The sequence below is a fragment of the Lissotriton vulgaris genome, chromosome 7 (genome assembly GCF_964263255.1).
Source record: "Lissotriton vulgaris chromosome 7, aLisVul1.2, whole genome shotgun sequence".
Taxonomy (NCBI): Eukaryota; Metazoa; Chordata; class Amphibia; order Caudata; family Salamandridae; genus Lissotriton; species Lissotriton vulgaris.
The window spans coordinates 469511188-469525754 of record NC_141695.1 but is presented as its reverse complement, the minus strand read 5'-3'; positions in this window follow the sequence as shown (position 1 = coordinate 469525754).

The following is a 14567-nucleotide window of genomic DNA, read 5'->3' as shown; positions in this document are numbered from 1 at the left end:
TATTACCTACATGTTTGATTGAACTGTGTGTGCATAGAAATTAGTCTCAAATGACTGGTGCAGGCTGTCCTAAGGGGTGATGGTTGCTCTGGGCTGAAATCTGGCGGGATAATCCTGAGAGCGAGGTGCTCTGTCAGGTCCTGTGAAAATATACCGAGAGAGTATTTTAGAAGCAGGTTCCCTTCTCTTCAGCAATTTGAAAGGACTGACCTCAGTCGTGGTGTGAGGAGTTACTCTACATAACCATCATTTTTCTCGGGGGGGCGCTAGAGGGCGCACTGCAGCATGGCCGCACTGCCGTGAGGCTCCTGCAGCCCGGAGCCTTCATCCGTCTAGGAATCCTGTTTGACCGTCGCCTTTCCCTGCCCTGATCCCGGATTTTGCTTTGGTGGACCACGGACTGCCCTCGGCTAAAATCCTGTCCCGATCGGAGGTTCCTGGCTGAAGCTAGAGGATCCGGAAACTTCACTGCCGCACGCTCTGGAGAGCGGGCGCTCTGCGGCCCGGCGTGCCGGCCCACTTTTGTCCGCGGCTGCACACGTGGGTGAAGGCCTGCTCCCCTCCCCCCTCGGTGCTTCTCCGTGCCTGCTCGGCTGATGGCGACCGGTGGCGGCCCCTGTGGCTCTTGTTCGGCGACGCAAGGTGAGGGGCGCCGGTGTGGGTAGCGCCGGGGATTGTGGCAACGGAGTTGCAGTGGGTGCTACGATCTATCCCTGGGACTGGACGCGGCCATTGCACGGAGGGGAGTGGCGGGGCATGTACGCCTGCTCATGCCCCCCATCTGCGGTGCTGCTCTAGCCGACTGGAATCTGCATAGTGTGAGCAGGAGTGCACTATAAATCGGAAATTGGATTATATGTGGCATTATGGATCGTGATACGGTGCAACTGGACTTTTTTCATTTGGCGCCTTTTCTCACCGCAGCGGTTGCCATATAGCGGAGCCTGCCGTGCTAGTCTTCACGGCGGAATCCTCCACTGGATTTTGCGGCGCCAGCCCCATCTGCCTGCCATAGTCCACGGTTGCCCCCTGCTGCGCCTCCTTTGCTTGGCGATCCTGGATTGCACCGCCTTGGTCCCCGAGAGACGATATTGGTGCTGATTCCTGTGCACTGTCCCTGCCGACAGCTGTAAGTGGCACTACCCTTTCTACTCTGTGGTGTGTGGGACCGGGTCGCTGCAGTGCCCTATCGGACTACATCCGATTGCCGTCAAGACGGCTGCCCTGCTGGCAGCGACGGCATGCTGCGACAGAGCTGAGGGTGCTGGCGGTGCTGTGTGGAGGTGAGCGTCCTATGCCACACTTTTGACATTTCTTGCGTTGCGTGTCCTGTTGGGTGCATTACGGTGTTGACTGTGGACTTGTTCTCGAGGTTCTACCCCCTTGCCTCTTTATTCACGTCGCTGCTGCACGCTGTGTGGGCATCGACATGGGCAAGCCGGACAATAAGCAACCTAAGCTCTCCTTTGACTCCACTGCTTCTAGGAGGGGCGCACGCCTAGTACAGGAGGCGGGGACCTCACGATCTCCCCCTCCACCTGTCGCTGATGCTATCTCGCAGCCCGCCACCCCTGATTTCCAGCAGATGATGCATGAGATGCGGCAGGGCTTCGCCACCATAGTAGACAAAGTGGACAAACTATCCTCCCGCATGGACGCGGTAGTGCAGAAACTTGATGTCCATGAGGAACGCCTGACCACGGTGGAGCAGCGAATCTCGGATCACGACGACAATGCGGCCACTCATACCACTCAATTGGCGAGGATGGACAATATCCTAAGAGTAATAGCTGCCAAGAATGAGGAGTTGGAGGCGAGGAGTCGGCGCAACAACATTCGCGTGGTAGGTGTGCCGGAGACGACGAATGTTGGGAAGATGGAGACATATGTGGAAAAACTCCTGGTTGGAGCGGTTGGGGCGGAAGCCTTTTCTACCCAGTTTATTGTGGAGCGGGCACATCGATCGCTCGGACCGCGACCGGCCTCTGGCGAGGCTCCACGCCCTATCATTGCTCGCCTCCTGAACTATCGGGATCGTGACGCGGCCCTTCGTGCAGCTCGCACCTCCCGCTCGCTTTCCTTCGAGGGGGTCAATTTCACCATCTACCCAGACTTCACTCCCATGGTGCGGGAGCAACGGCGTAAATTCTTGGCAGTTAAGAAGAAGCTTAGGGATCTGCAGGTGGACTACGCCTTGCTCTACCCTGCGAAGTTAAGGGTCACTCATCAAGCGAAGCAGACTTTCTTCACGAATCCGCAGCAGGCGTAAGACTTTGTGAAGCGGCTAAAGAGGGAACGGGCTGCTGCTGGCCGCCAGGATGGACTAGGACAGAATGATCGCCAATCGGCGGGAGAGGAGGAGGACGCCTGATCAGGTTTCTGGTGGCGAGATGACTGAGCTGAACGTTTCGTACTGATACTGATGTGCCTGCCTCTAGAGGCTGTGTTTCCACAGACATGTGCTTTTGAGGGCGGATGGGTGGTTCTCCGGACTGCTCCGAGCGTCCGCTTGTTGAGTCTATTACTATGGCGTTGGTTGGTTTTTAATTCTTTGCTCCGGGCACCCACCCCAGCACTGTGCCTGACTCGTATCTTTGCCTAGCGGCTGGTAGGTCGGCATAGTGTGTGAGGGTGGTGAAGTGCACCTCTGGTGGGCACCCCCAACGGGAATACCCCTCTAATGTTTACATTTTCTTTTGTTGTGCGACTGATTTTCTGGAAGGATGGTTGGATGTCTGTGGTGTGGGGAGGGGGGGTGGTAGGGGGTCCTGACAGTTTGGGGTTGGTCAGGAGGGCGGTGGGAGGAGGGGACGCGTTGGTGATTTTTCTTTCACTTGCTGGTTGTAACGCAGGCGGCATGTTCTCGAATGGTGCTGCGTGCCTGTTGCACGGTTGTGCTCTGTTTGGTTCTGGGAGGGGGGGGTTGGTTCTGTGTATGGAAGATGGCATGGATGGCTGTGATGTTCGTGATACTGGATGGAAGGTGTGTGCGACGGCTACGGCCTACTGCATTTGCTCGTGTGGTGTGCCTGATGCGGGGATTCAGGGTTCCCTGGCACGTATTCCTTATGAGTAATGTCGGTCGGGATGTTGGATAGGATATCGATTTTATCTTGGAATGTGCGTGGGCTCAATGATGCCAGGAAATGTCGTAATGTGCTGCACTATCTAGATCGACATGCCATACAGGTGGCGCTTCTGCAGGAAACACATCTGCGCCGGTCACCGGCACATACGTTTGGAGGGAGATGGGCCACTGTGAGGAAATTTTCATCGTACTCCTCTTATGCGAGGGGGGTTGCAATACTGATCAAGAAATCACTTACCTTCCAGGAGTTGGGATCACACGTAGACTCAGACGGGAGATATGTGCTGTTGTGGGGGAGGATTGGGCAAATCACTGTGCTTTTCGTGAATTGTTATGCACCGAATGTTGATACTCCTGCCTTTTTTCTTGCACTATGGGGTCATGTACTTGCGGTAGACGCTTCCCATATTGTGTGGGGAGGGGATTTTAATCTGGCAATGGGGGCTCTTGAAGACAGGTCGGAGGGGAGTCATCAGTACAACGTCCAGGCCAGGGATGTCTTGCGGGGCATTGTGGAAGAAGCAGGTCTGGTAGACAGCTGGCGATATGTACACCCCACTGTTAAGGAGGGCACGCATTTCACGGCGCAGGCCCGTACCTGGGCGAGGTTGGACTATATCTTCCTTTCCAGGGGACTGGTGGCGGGATTGCATGGTGTGACACACCTCCCCAAGACATACTCTGACCACTGTCCAGTTAGAGTTGTGTTATCGGTGCCTGGACTGTACCGACCGCGACCACCTTGGAGGCTTTTCCCTTCGGCCCTTTTGGACCCTATCTTTAAGGCAGAGCTGGGCGAGGAAATAGAGGCTTTTTTCCCGAGGAATAGGGGGTCTGTAGATAGTGTGGAAGTGATTTGGGAGGCATTTAAAGTTACAATCCGGGGGGTCACAATCTCCAAGAGTTGTGGGATACTCAGGACTATTGTGCGCACGCTCGCTGGCTTAGAGGCTGATCTACGACACCTAGAACGTGGGTTGCTTGATGGCTCTGACCCTGATCTCATGCACCAGTTTAGAGGTAAACTGTCGGAGTACGAGGAGGAAGCGGCCAGGGAGGCGAAGCATAGGGGGAAATACTGGATGGCTAGAAGGTATTGTGAAGGTGAGAGACCGGGGAAGGTGCTTGCTGCTCTTACGAGACACCAAAGGCATAGTTCGGATGTCTTGGAACTGGTCTTGGCTGATGGTACGCGCTGTACAGACACGGCAACTATTCAGGACACGTTTCTGCAACAGTACACACACTTATACACTTCCCAGCACTCAGGAGACGTGAGATATGGGGGGTTTCTGGACGAGCTGTCGCTTTGCTGGCTATCCGACGATCATAGGGCTTTTCTGGGTTGGCCCCTGGAGGTTGATGAAGTCCGGAGTGCCATCATGTCTCTTAATAATGGCAAGGCTACGGGCCTGGATGGTCTCCCCGCCGAATTTTATAAATGTTACGTGGATATTATGGCTCCGGTGTTGCGGGAGGTATTCGAGGAATCCCTTGAGGTAGGGCGTCTACCAGGGTCTATGAGGGAGGTTGCTATCACCTCTTTGCTCAAACCTGGAAAACATCCCCTTGACGTGGGATCCTATAGGCCTCTATCATTGCTCAACTGCGATGTTAAAATTCTGGCTAAGGTGTTGGCGACGCGTCTCTCTGAGCTTATGCCCGTTATAGTGCTACCTGACCAGTCAGGATTTGTGCCTGGCCGGGCGACGTCCCATAATCTTCGAACATTATTCTCCTTGATTCCGACCATAGCTCCAGAGCTCCCGGTGGCTGCTGTTTTTCTAGACGCGACGAAGGCGTTTGACTCGGTGGAATGGGGTTATTTAATAGACATTCTGTGCAGGATGGGCTTTCCCAGGATATTTATCTCATGGGTTAAATTGCTTTACACTGACCCTATGGCCAGAGTTGTTGTGAATGGTGTGTTGTCCTCCCCTTTTCCGATCACGAGAGGGACCAGGCAGGGGTGTCCACTCTCTCCCCTCCTGTTTGCCATTGCCATAGAGCCTCTTGCATGTAGGGTTCGACAATTGCATCAACAAAGTGCGTTTAATTGTCTTCAGCGGCAAATTGGTATATCCCTGTATGCTGATGATGTTACCCTTTATGTGAAGGATCCGCAGTCGAACCTTAATGCGATACTGCGTGAGTTTGTTGTCTTTGGCGGTATATCTGGAGTGCATATCAATTGGCAGAAATCCCAATTCTTTCCGCTCACTGCAGCGGTTCATCGTTTCCCACTTGACTACCCCCTTGAGCGGTATCTAGGTATTGTTGTGTCGTTGCTCAAAGAGGAGACGCTACGGCTTAATTACGGTGTAGCTATAACTAAGTTGGCAGATAACATAACAAGATGGATGTCCTTACCATTGTCTATGGCGGGTAGAGCCTCTCTCATAAAAATGGTGGTGTTACCTCGCTTCCTGTACTTGTTTCAAAATATTCCGTATCATCCTGGGGCGTATTTCTTCACACGTCTCCGCTCGGAGTTGCTTCGGCTGTTCTGGGGGGGCAAACAGCCGCGAGTGGCTTGGTCTACACTGACGCTGCCTTATGTCAATGGTGGCTTCGACGTCCCTGATTTTGAACTATATTATGTCAGCGCCCAGGCGCACTACGCCTACCACTGGATGCGCCCCACGCCGTTTATGCCTCAGGTGGCTGCTGAACAGTGGGTTGCTCATCCTCTCCCATTGGAGGGCATGGTTCTGGGTAATGTTGGGGATATTGACACACACCAGACGACGGTTACTTGCACGGTTGATGCCTGGAAGCGTGTCGCAAGGACGCTGGATGTTGACTTTCTCTACTCGCCTGCGTTGCCTCTGGTATATCACCCTGCTCTGTCACTGTTGCAGGAGACGGGGTTCCAGCGCCTGTGCAAGCGTCTTGCGATACTTACCTGGGGTGACCTGTTTCGTGAGGGCACCTTCCGTACCCTGGAGCAATTCTTTGGGGGTGGGGAATACTCCCCGCTTGAAATGTTTTATTATGTCCGGCTACGGCAAGGCCTGAGGTCACTGTTACCTGAGTTCCCCGGGGAGCCGGGTGTGACCCTACCGCTTCACGTGCTGTTACTTTCTGATGGGCGTCATTTGGTGTCTAGGTTGTATGGTGCCATCAGGAAACAACGAGCTGCCTCGCCTGGGCGGGCGCGAGCCCAGTGGAATGCTGAGCTTGGGATTTCTATTTCTGATGACCAGTGGACGTATTGCTGTGGAGTGACTGCCAATATCTCCTCTAGCTGCCGCCTAAAGATCATACACTACAAATTCATACAACGATTCTATTATACTCCGGCTAGGAAACTCAGGTTCTGGTTAGCGGACGATGATAGATGTGCTCGTTGTCATATGGCAGGTGCCGATTTTCTTCACTTGGCGTGGGAATGTGGGGTTATTTCGGAGTACTGGGTGCAGGTCCATGATGCTCTTCAGGTCATGACTGACAATGGGGTGCCACTCGACCCTATGGTCCTATTGTTGGGTTATACCAAGGAGGTGCCAGCATTATATCGTAGGTTTGTGGATGTGGCTCTGCTGCTGGCGAAGAGGCGTGTGGCCTGTTGCTGGGGGCGGGGCAGAGTACCGCAGTTCGGGGATTGGTTGAATGATGTCCTTTATTGTCAGGACCAATATAATGTTTACGCAGAAATGATGCCTGTGCGCTGTAGGCCCAGAGACTTTTGGAGCCCACTGCAGGTGTATCTCCTTACCAGGGCTGTGAAGGATTCTGATTCGGATAGTGCGGATCGGGTTGGGGTGGGTTAATGGAGTTTCATTTGTTGGAATTACACGTCTATTTGCCACATGTCATGTTTACACGATAAGCGGGTCTGTCTATCTACACTACTGCTTATTTAGCTGCATGGGGTATGCTATATGATCGTCGGTGGGGGAGCGGGGATTTACGGCCCTCTCCCTTGTGGTGCTGCTTGTGATGCCTTACCTCAGGGACTGATGAACTGTGAGTGCACACCCACTGTCCTGCCGCTGCTCTCCTGCCTGGAGAGATGTATGCTTGTTATTCGCATTATTGATGTATTTATATGCTCTGTACTGATGTGTAACGCCACATGCCATTGCTGTTAACGTGACCTCATTTCTGCCTGCTATGTTCTCCCATCTGGACCTGGCGCCTGGACATTCCATGTATGCCGCTGCACTACACTACACCCGAATCCTTGTATGCTTTGTATGTACGTCGCTGTTGATCTCTTGCTTGTCTTCCACTACTCATTGAAAATAAAGGTTTAAAAAAAAAAAAAAACATCATTTTTCTCTAACTCTCCTCAACCAATCATTTCCTAGTTTAATTGATTCAATTATAAAATATTTCAAAACACAGTTAAATCTTTCTACCTGATAATTTTCATGTGGTCCATATAATGATATAAATACATGTTTAATACCACATTGCTGACGAGGTGAGGAGTGTGGGGGGTCTGGCCTCCGGACATAGACAACTTTGCTGTTCGCTGTGCCGACGCTGCAGCGGGGGCCTCGCCGCGAGGGAAAGTGGTCCTGGCCTGCCTGGTGACAGCCCTCCTGGCCCCAACTACGAAACAGTGGCCTGAGTGAGCGGGGCCCATGCTGGTGCAGCCACGAGTGATGAGACCTTGGTGTGGCCCTGATGGCGCTCTTTGAGAAGAGGGCACGCCTTCCCCTCTCTGGAGGATCTAAGCTACAGTGTGCTGTGGCCTGCGGGAGGGGGCATAAGATCTGAAGGCTGTGAGGTGGTGGGTCTGCGGATCCGGGACTAACAAGGTGCCCATGCCTGACTGGCCTGAGCTTCTGGAGTAGGCCTTACCTCCCTTGGGCCTCGGGGATCGGGCGGCACGTCGCAGAAGCCTCCGGGCATGGAAAAGAGCTGATTTGCCCGTAACTATTGTGAACAGCGCAGAAAGAGCCAGGGCACAGCAGAGCTGAGGAGCCAGGAATAGGCAGAGGCCTAGAGCCGCCCAGGTCTGAGATTGGGGAGTGGGCCTCGCGGAAGCCACGTCCTTGATGGCACACTGCGGTCATGCCTGGGCAGGGACGATGATTTACTGGGCCCCAGGGAGAGGAACCAAGTGACTGAGGCGAGAACTATTGCTCATGGCGTCAGCGCCATCAGTCCATCTGGTGCCCTTGAGGCGGTGCACAAAGACAGATGTTGGGCTATCTGTGGCTCCCCTTCGCGGGCGGGCCCTATTGTTGGCCGCATGCTTGGCAGGCTCCCATGCTTTCAGGGTCCCCTGGATCGTAGCTGACTGATTCCTGGGGCACTGTCCCGAGCATAGCATAGCATAGCAGCATTGGTGCAATCCACATGCTGCATAGCATAGCAGCATTGGTGCAATCCACAGCATTAAGTCTGGGACTGGTCACAGACGGAGTACCCCTGCAGCCTCATGGGGTCGGTGGCCCCTGAATAGTCTTGCAAACTAGTCTGACTTGGGTCCAGACACCGGGCAGTCGGTGAGCGTCTGCTTAGGCCCTGCAGAGATGTCCACACATCGCCCAAAAAAAGACCCCACTAACACGGACCATCTACAGAAACCAGGCCTCAAGAAGGGAGACCGGTCGATGGCCCAACAACAAGAGAAGGAAGTAGACTCTCCAGGTAAGCGCCATGAGGAACCTATCACTCACGGATTCCTAGAACAGCTATTCGGCTCCCTTAGAGAGGACTTTGTGAACCTGAGACAGGACGTTGCCTCAGACATCGAACAGATAAGAGTGGAGGAGCAGGATATCGGCGACCGGTTATACAGACTGGAAATGAATGGCAACCAGAGGGAAGAGGAGATCACTGAGCAGACCTGTGAGTTGTCTGAGCTCAGGGACCAAAACAAGGAGCTTTACCTCCACCAGTAGGACTTGGAGAACCGCTCTTGAAGGTCCAATATAGGCATCAAAGGAGTACCTCTCCTGGCTGATGGGGGTATATTGGGAAGGTGAGGAGCTGATCTGCCAAACTTAGAGTCGAGATGAGACCGGGGACAGCCTGAGCGTCTGATTGCATCTCCTGAGTTTGGCCCATACTGCTGTGTCTTGGAAATGCTGTGTTACACCCTGAGATGACAAAAACTGGCCTTGGCTGAGGGAGCCCAGGTCAGATGATGTGATGGTCACCCTACGGACACATGGACCCTTGCACAACGGTGCAATTCTGCCAAGTTCTTGTCAAGTTCTCAATGTTTGCCTGTATGCTTGCTTCCTCCTTCTTTTCCTTTTTCTTCTACTCTTTCCTTTGCTAGAGAGACCTCTTACCTCTACCGCAGTCACAAAGGGGGTGGAGTACTGGGGGAGCGGTCTGGGGCACTCCTGTTAAAAGGCGGAAGCATAGTTCACACACTGGGGGTTCAACAACACATTCGGGGCTGCTCCCATTTCATATGGTATAGTAGGCCTGCATGCGGGGCACTAAGCCCCAAGGGATAAAATAGGAGGGACACGGGGTGACACTCAACTCAAGGCCCACTGATCTTGAAACGGAGTGGTCCTGGGGGGAGAGGGGATGGTACACTGTTGTCTTTGAAATTGGGTGCCTTAGAGGGCCATGGGCAGCTTTGGAAGGCTGGATACGGGCCCCTGCATTGACACAACCCCACACAGGGATCCCTGCATGCTGTTCAAGTAGCTAATATGTCCTCGGCTAAGGTTAGAATAATGAGCTTTGATGTTCGGGCACTCAATACCCCGGTTAAGCGGTGGGCCTTACTTGCATTACTTAAAGAGGAGGGGTGTTACATTTGTTTATTGCAAGAGACCCATCTAATGCACGAAGACTGGAAGCGTCTCCGATCCAAATGCATTGACAGACAATATTTTTCCTCAACGCCTGGTAAAAAGCGGGGGTGGCCATACTGTTAGCCTCTCACTTCTTTGGCATGGTTACAGAGATACTCACAGAAATTCCAGGCAGGATGTTAGCATTGCGAATCTTGTTGGGCACAGACACGTACACTATAGCCTCCATCTGTAGCTCTAACGAACAACAGGAAGCTTTCTTTCAGAACCCATTAAATGCACTCAGGGGCTCTCCAGATGAGGACTTGTTACTGGGGGGGTGACTTTAATATTGTCACAGACTTCCATCTGGACAGATCTGTGTCAAGGGTGGGACATTCGGGATCTCTCTCAGAATCTATGCTCCAGAGGCTTGGGGATACGGGTCTGACGGATGCTTGGAGATATGGTAGCACCACGGTCCGGGAATATACCTTCTTCTTGGTGTCGCATCATACCTATGCGAGGTTGGATCTGTCCTGGGTCTCCCAAAGAGTGTTGGGATATATCCAGGTTTCTACATTAGGGATAGCAGCCCTGTCGGACCACTCCCAGATCAGTCTTATCCTGGTCCTTCCAGGGTGCCCACCTTGACAACGCTCTTGGAGGCTCAATCATAAACTACTCACATATGACTCTAATCTTGATCACATCTGGGCTATGATCCGAAAGTATATAGCAACTAACGATGATTGGTCAGTCCTACTTCCCCATGTCTGGGATGCACTTAAGGTGGTAATCAGGGGTCGAATCTTGTCCATCTCCACAGGGCTTAATAAAGAAAGGAGACATAAGAGGGAACTACTGGAGGTGCAGGTCAGTGGGTCCACCGCCTCACAGGAACAACACAGGCGCAAAGGCAACTTAATACGGCGTGAAAACAGTTAAAGGCGGTGGATTATGATCGGGTGGAGTATGCACTCCTACGTACTAAGCAGCGCTACTATGAAGGTGGAAACAAGGCTGGGAAGCTACTTGCACTCCTCCTGCGTGCACAGACATACGCATGTCGAATTGCCGGCATAAGGAATTCGGATGGGGGGCTTCTCCAGTGGGATGCAGACATTGTGGACGAGTTTGCAGACTTCTACACCTCATTATATACGGCGGAACACTTGGATGAGTCAGTAGGCATAAACTATTTCCAACAGGAGCCAGTGACTACTTTCCCCCCGACTGATGCTGATGAGGTCCTGCGAACTATACATAAACGTCCGGCAGGCAAGGCGGTGGGGTGTGATGGTTTCCCTGTAGATTTTTATAAGGCATTTGCCCCGGAGCTGGTGCCCATCTTGGTCCCTCTTTTCAATGGCTTCAGTGATGCGAGCTCGATAACCCCCACGATGACGATGGCAGAAGTGGTTGTGATGCGCCTCATACAGTCCAATTTCTTTATTGAATGTGTACCTAAAGATATTTACTAGCATTTTGGCCACATGGCTGGCTCTGCACATGCAAGGCCTGGTTGATCCAGACCACTCAGGCTTCATCTATGTCACCTACTAGACAAAATCCACCACACACGACAGCCCACGGTTCATTTATCAGTCGACGCCGAAAAGGCGTTTGACCGAGTACACTGGCCGCTCTTGAGACAAGTTTTTTTTTTTTTTTTTTTTTTTAGTGTATCTTATATAGCGCACAGCTACCCCAACGGGGTGTCCCGGCGCTTGCATTGGGAACCCGTCCTGGCTTTTCCCTGTGAGATAACCCATACTGGGCATCCCCAAGGTGAAAGCCAGGCATCCCGCCGCGGGGGGCCGTAGTGGAGATTAAGCAAGCTATTGCCCAGAGTTGCAGAGTGTGAACCCGTGATTCGAGTAGGCACCGGAGTGAGAATTATCGAGTCCGTGGACACTTGGGCTCAGACCCTGCCGCTTCGGGAATTGAACCCTGGTCCCAGGTCTGACCTCAGCTTCCGGGTATGCCTCCTCTAACCATTGAGCCACACTTCTCCAAGTCTTGGACATATTAGGGGTTGGGGCCCACTTTCAGACATGGGTGCAGTGCATATATCGGGCACCGGACGCACGTACTAAAGTGAATGGTATAACCTTCAGGCCGGTGCGAATAGGTAGGGGGACTCGCCGGGGCTGTCCTCTGTCCCCCTTGCATTTTGTGCTCTATATGGAGCCATTCGCTGAGAGGGTACGTCATCTGCGGATGATTGCAGGGATCCGCATGGGAGACAGGGAGCATAAAATATCACTTCATGCAGACCATGGGATGTTGTTTCTCACACAGCCAACTTTATCTCTCCCCCTTCTGCTGGAGGAATTTGCAACATTTTGTGGCGTCTCTGGCTTTAAGATCCACCTAACAAAATGCAGGCTCTTAGCCTTACCCTCACTCGCAAGTTGAAGGATAAGCTGAGGCAGGATTTCCCATTTGCATGGTCCTAAGGTGGCGTCCCCTACTTAGGGTTGCAAATCTTCCCCACGACCGAAAGCACGGCAAAGGCCAACTACTCCACCTTATTGGACGAAACTCGTCTCAAGCTCCTCAGTTGGAAGAAGCATGCCATGTCCTGGCTAAGTAGGCTGACATCCAATAAAATGACCCTTCTGCCGTATCCTGTATGTGATACAGATGCTGCCGCTGAGCCCCCACCCCATGTGCTGGCGCAACAACAGTACCTAATAGGGAACTTTATCTGGGAAGGGAAAAGCGCCCGTATGGCGCAACATCAAACCTTTCTTCCGCAGGTGGACAGGGGCCTCAGGGTACCGCATCTAGTGAAGAACTTCCAAGCAGCGCAACTGCGATACATGGTCAAATGGTACAGCCAGGAATCGGAGAAGCATTGGTGGGTGTGTTACCGCTACAACGCATCTTTTACAACGTAATGCTGTTACAACGCAGCTATTACATCGCAAATACCATTACAATGCATGCCATTACAACGCATGGCATTACATAGCAGATGGTATTACAACGCATACCATTACATCGTAAGTATTGGTAAGTATTTAATTTTTATTTTTATTTTATTTAATATGTTATTATTGATTTAATTATTATTAATTATAAAAAAATATTTATTTCGTTTTTAAATATTATAAATTAAATATATTAATTTAAGTATTTTTTAAAATAAGTATGAGTATAGGAGTATATGTTTTGGGGTACTGATGTATATGTTTTGGGGTGTTTGGGTATTTTTAGGTTTTAGGGCAGTGTTTGGGTTTTGGGGTACAGGGGTGTTTTTAGGTTTTAGGGCAGGGTTTGGGTTTTGGGGTACAGGGGTGTTTTTAGGTTTTAGGGTAGGGTTTGGGTTTTGGGGTACAGGGGTGTTTTTAGGTTTTAGGGTAGGGTTTGGGTTTTGGGGTACAGGGGTGTTTTTAGGTTTTAGGGCAGGGTTTGGGTTTTGGGGTACAGGGGTGTTTTTAGGTTTTAGGGCAGGGTTTGGGTTTTGGGGTACAGGGGTGTTTTTAGGTTTTAGGGTAGGGTTTGGGTTTAGGGGTACAGGGGTGTTTTTAGGTTTTAGGGCAGGGTTTGGGTTTTGGGGTACAGGGGTGTTTTTAGGTTTTAGGGCAGGGTTTGGGTTTTGGGGTACAGGGGTGTTTTTAGGTTTTAGGGTAGGGTTTGGGTTTTGGGGTACAGGGGTGTTTTTAGGTTTTAGGGCAGGGTTTGGGTTTTGGGGTACAGGGGTGTTTTTAGGTTTTAGGGCAGGGTTTGGGTTTTGGGGTACAGGGGTGTTTTTAGGTTTTAGGGTAGGGTTTGGGTTTTGGGGTACAGGGGTGTTTTTAGGTTTTAGGGTAGGGTTTGGGTTTTGGGGTACAGGGGTGTTTTTAGGTTTTAGGGCAGGGTTTGGGTTTTGGGGTACAGGGGTATTACGACTTTATATAAATTAAATTAATTAAATTAATTTTATTTAATTTAATTAAATTAATAACAATATTTACAAATATTAATTTTATTGTATTAATTTACGATTACAATTAAATTATATTATTTAAAAAAGTTTAATTAATTAAATTCTTTTAATTTTAATAAATATAATTATATTATGTATTATTTATAACTTAATTAAATTATAATTATATTTATTGTAATTAATTGCATTATATTATTTTCTATTTATAAATATTTTATATATCATTAATTATATTATTTTAAATATATTAAATTAATATATTATTAATTTAATTGTATTAATAAACGATTATAATTAAATTATATTATTTAAAAATGTTTAATTAATTAAATTCTTTTAATTTTATTAATTATAATTATATTATGTATTATTTATAACTTAATTAAATTATAATTATATTTATTGTAATTAATTACATTATATTATTTTCTATTTATAAATTTTTTATATATCATTAATTATATTATTTTAAATTACTATAATTAAATTAATTACTGTTTTAAAAATGTTATATTATTTTTATTATTTTAAATTAATTTAATTAACTTTATTACATTTTTTTTAAAAAAGATATACTTACCAATACTTACGATGTAATGGTATGCGTTGTAATACCATCTGCTATGTAATGCCATGCGTTGTAATGGCATGCATTGTAATGGTATTTGCGATGTAAAAATCGCGTTGTAACGGAACGCGTTGTAAAACATCGCGTTGTACTGACACCAATCCGCATTGGTGCTATATCGATCGTGATGTTGCCGGGATGCATATTTGGAAGGTCCCCTGGCTACCCAAAAGCTACAGACCAGCAAGAGCTTATTTA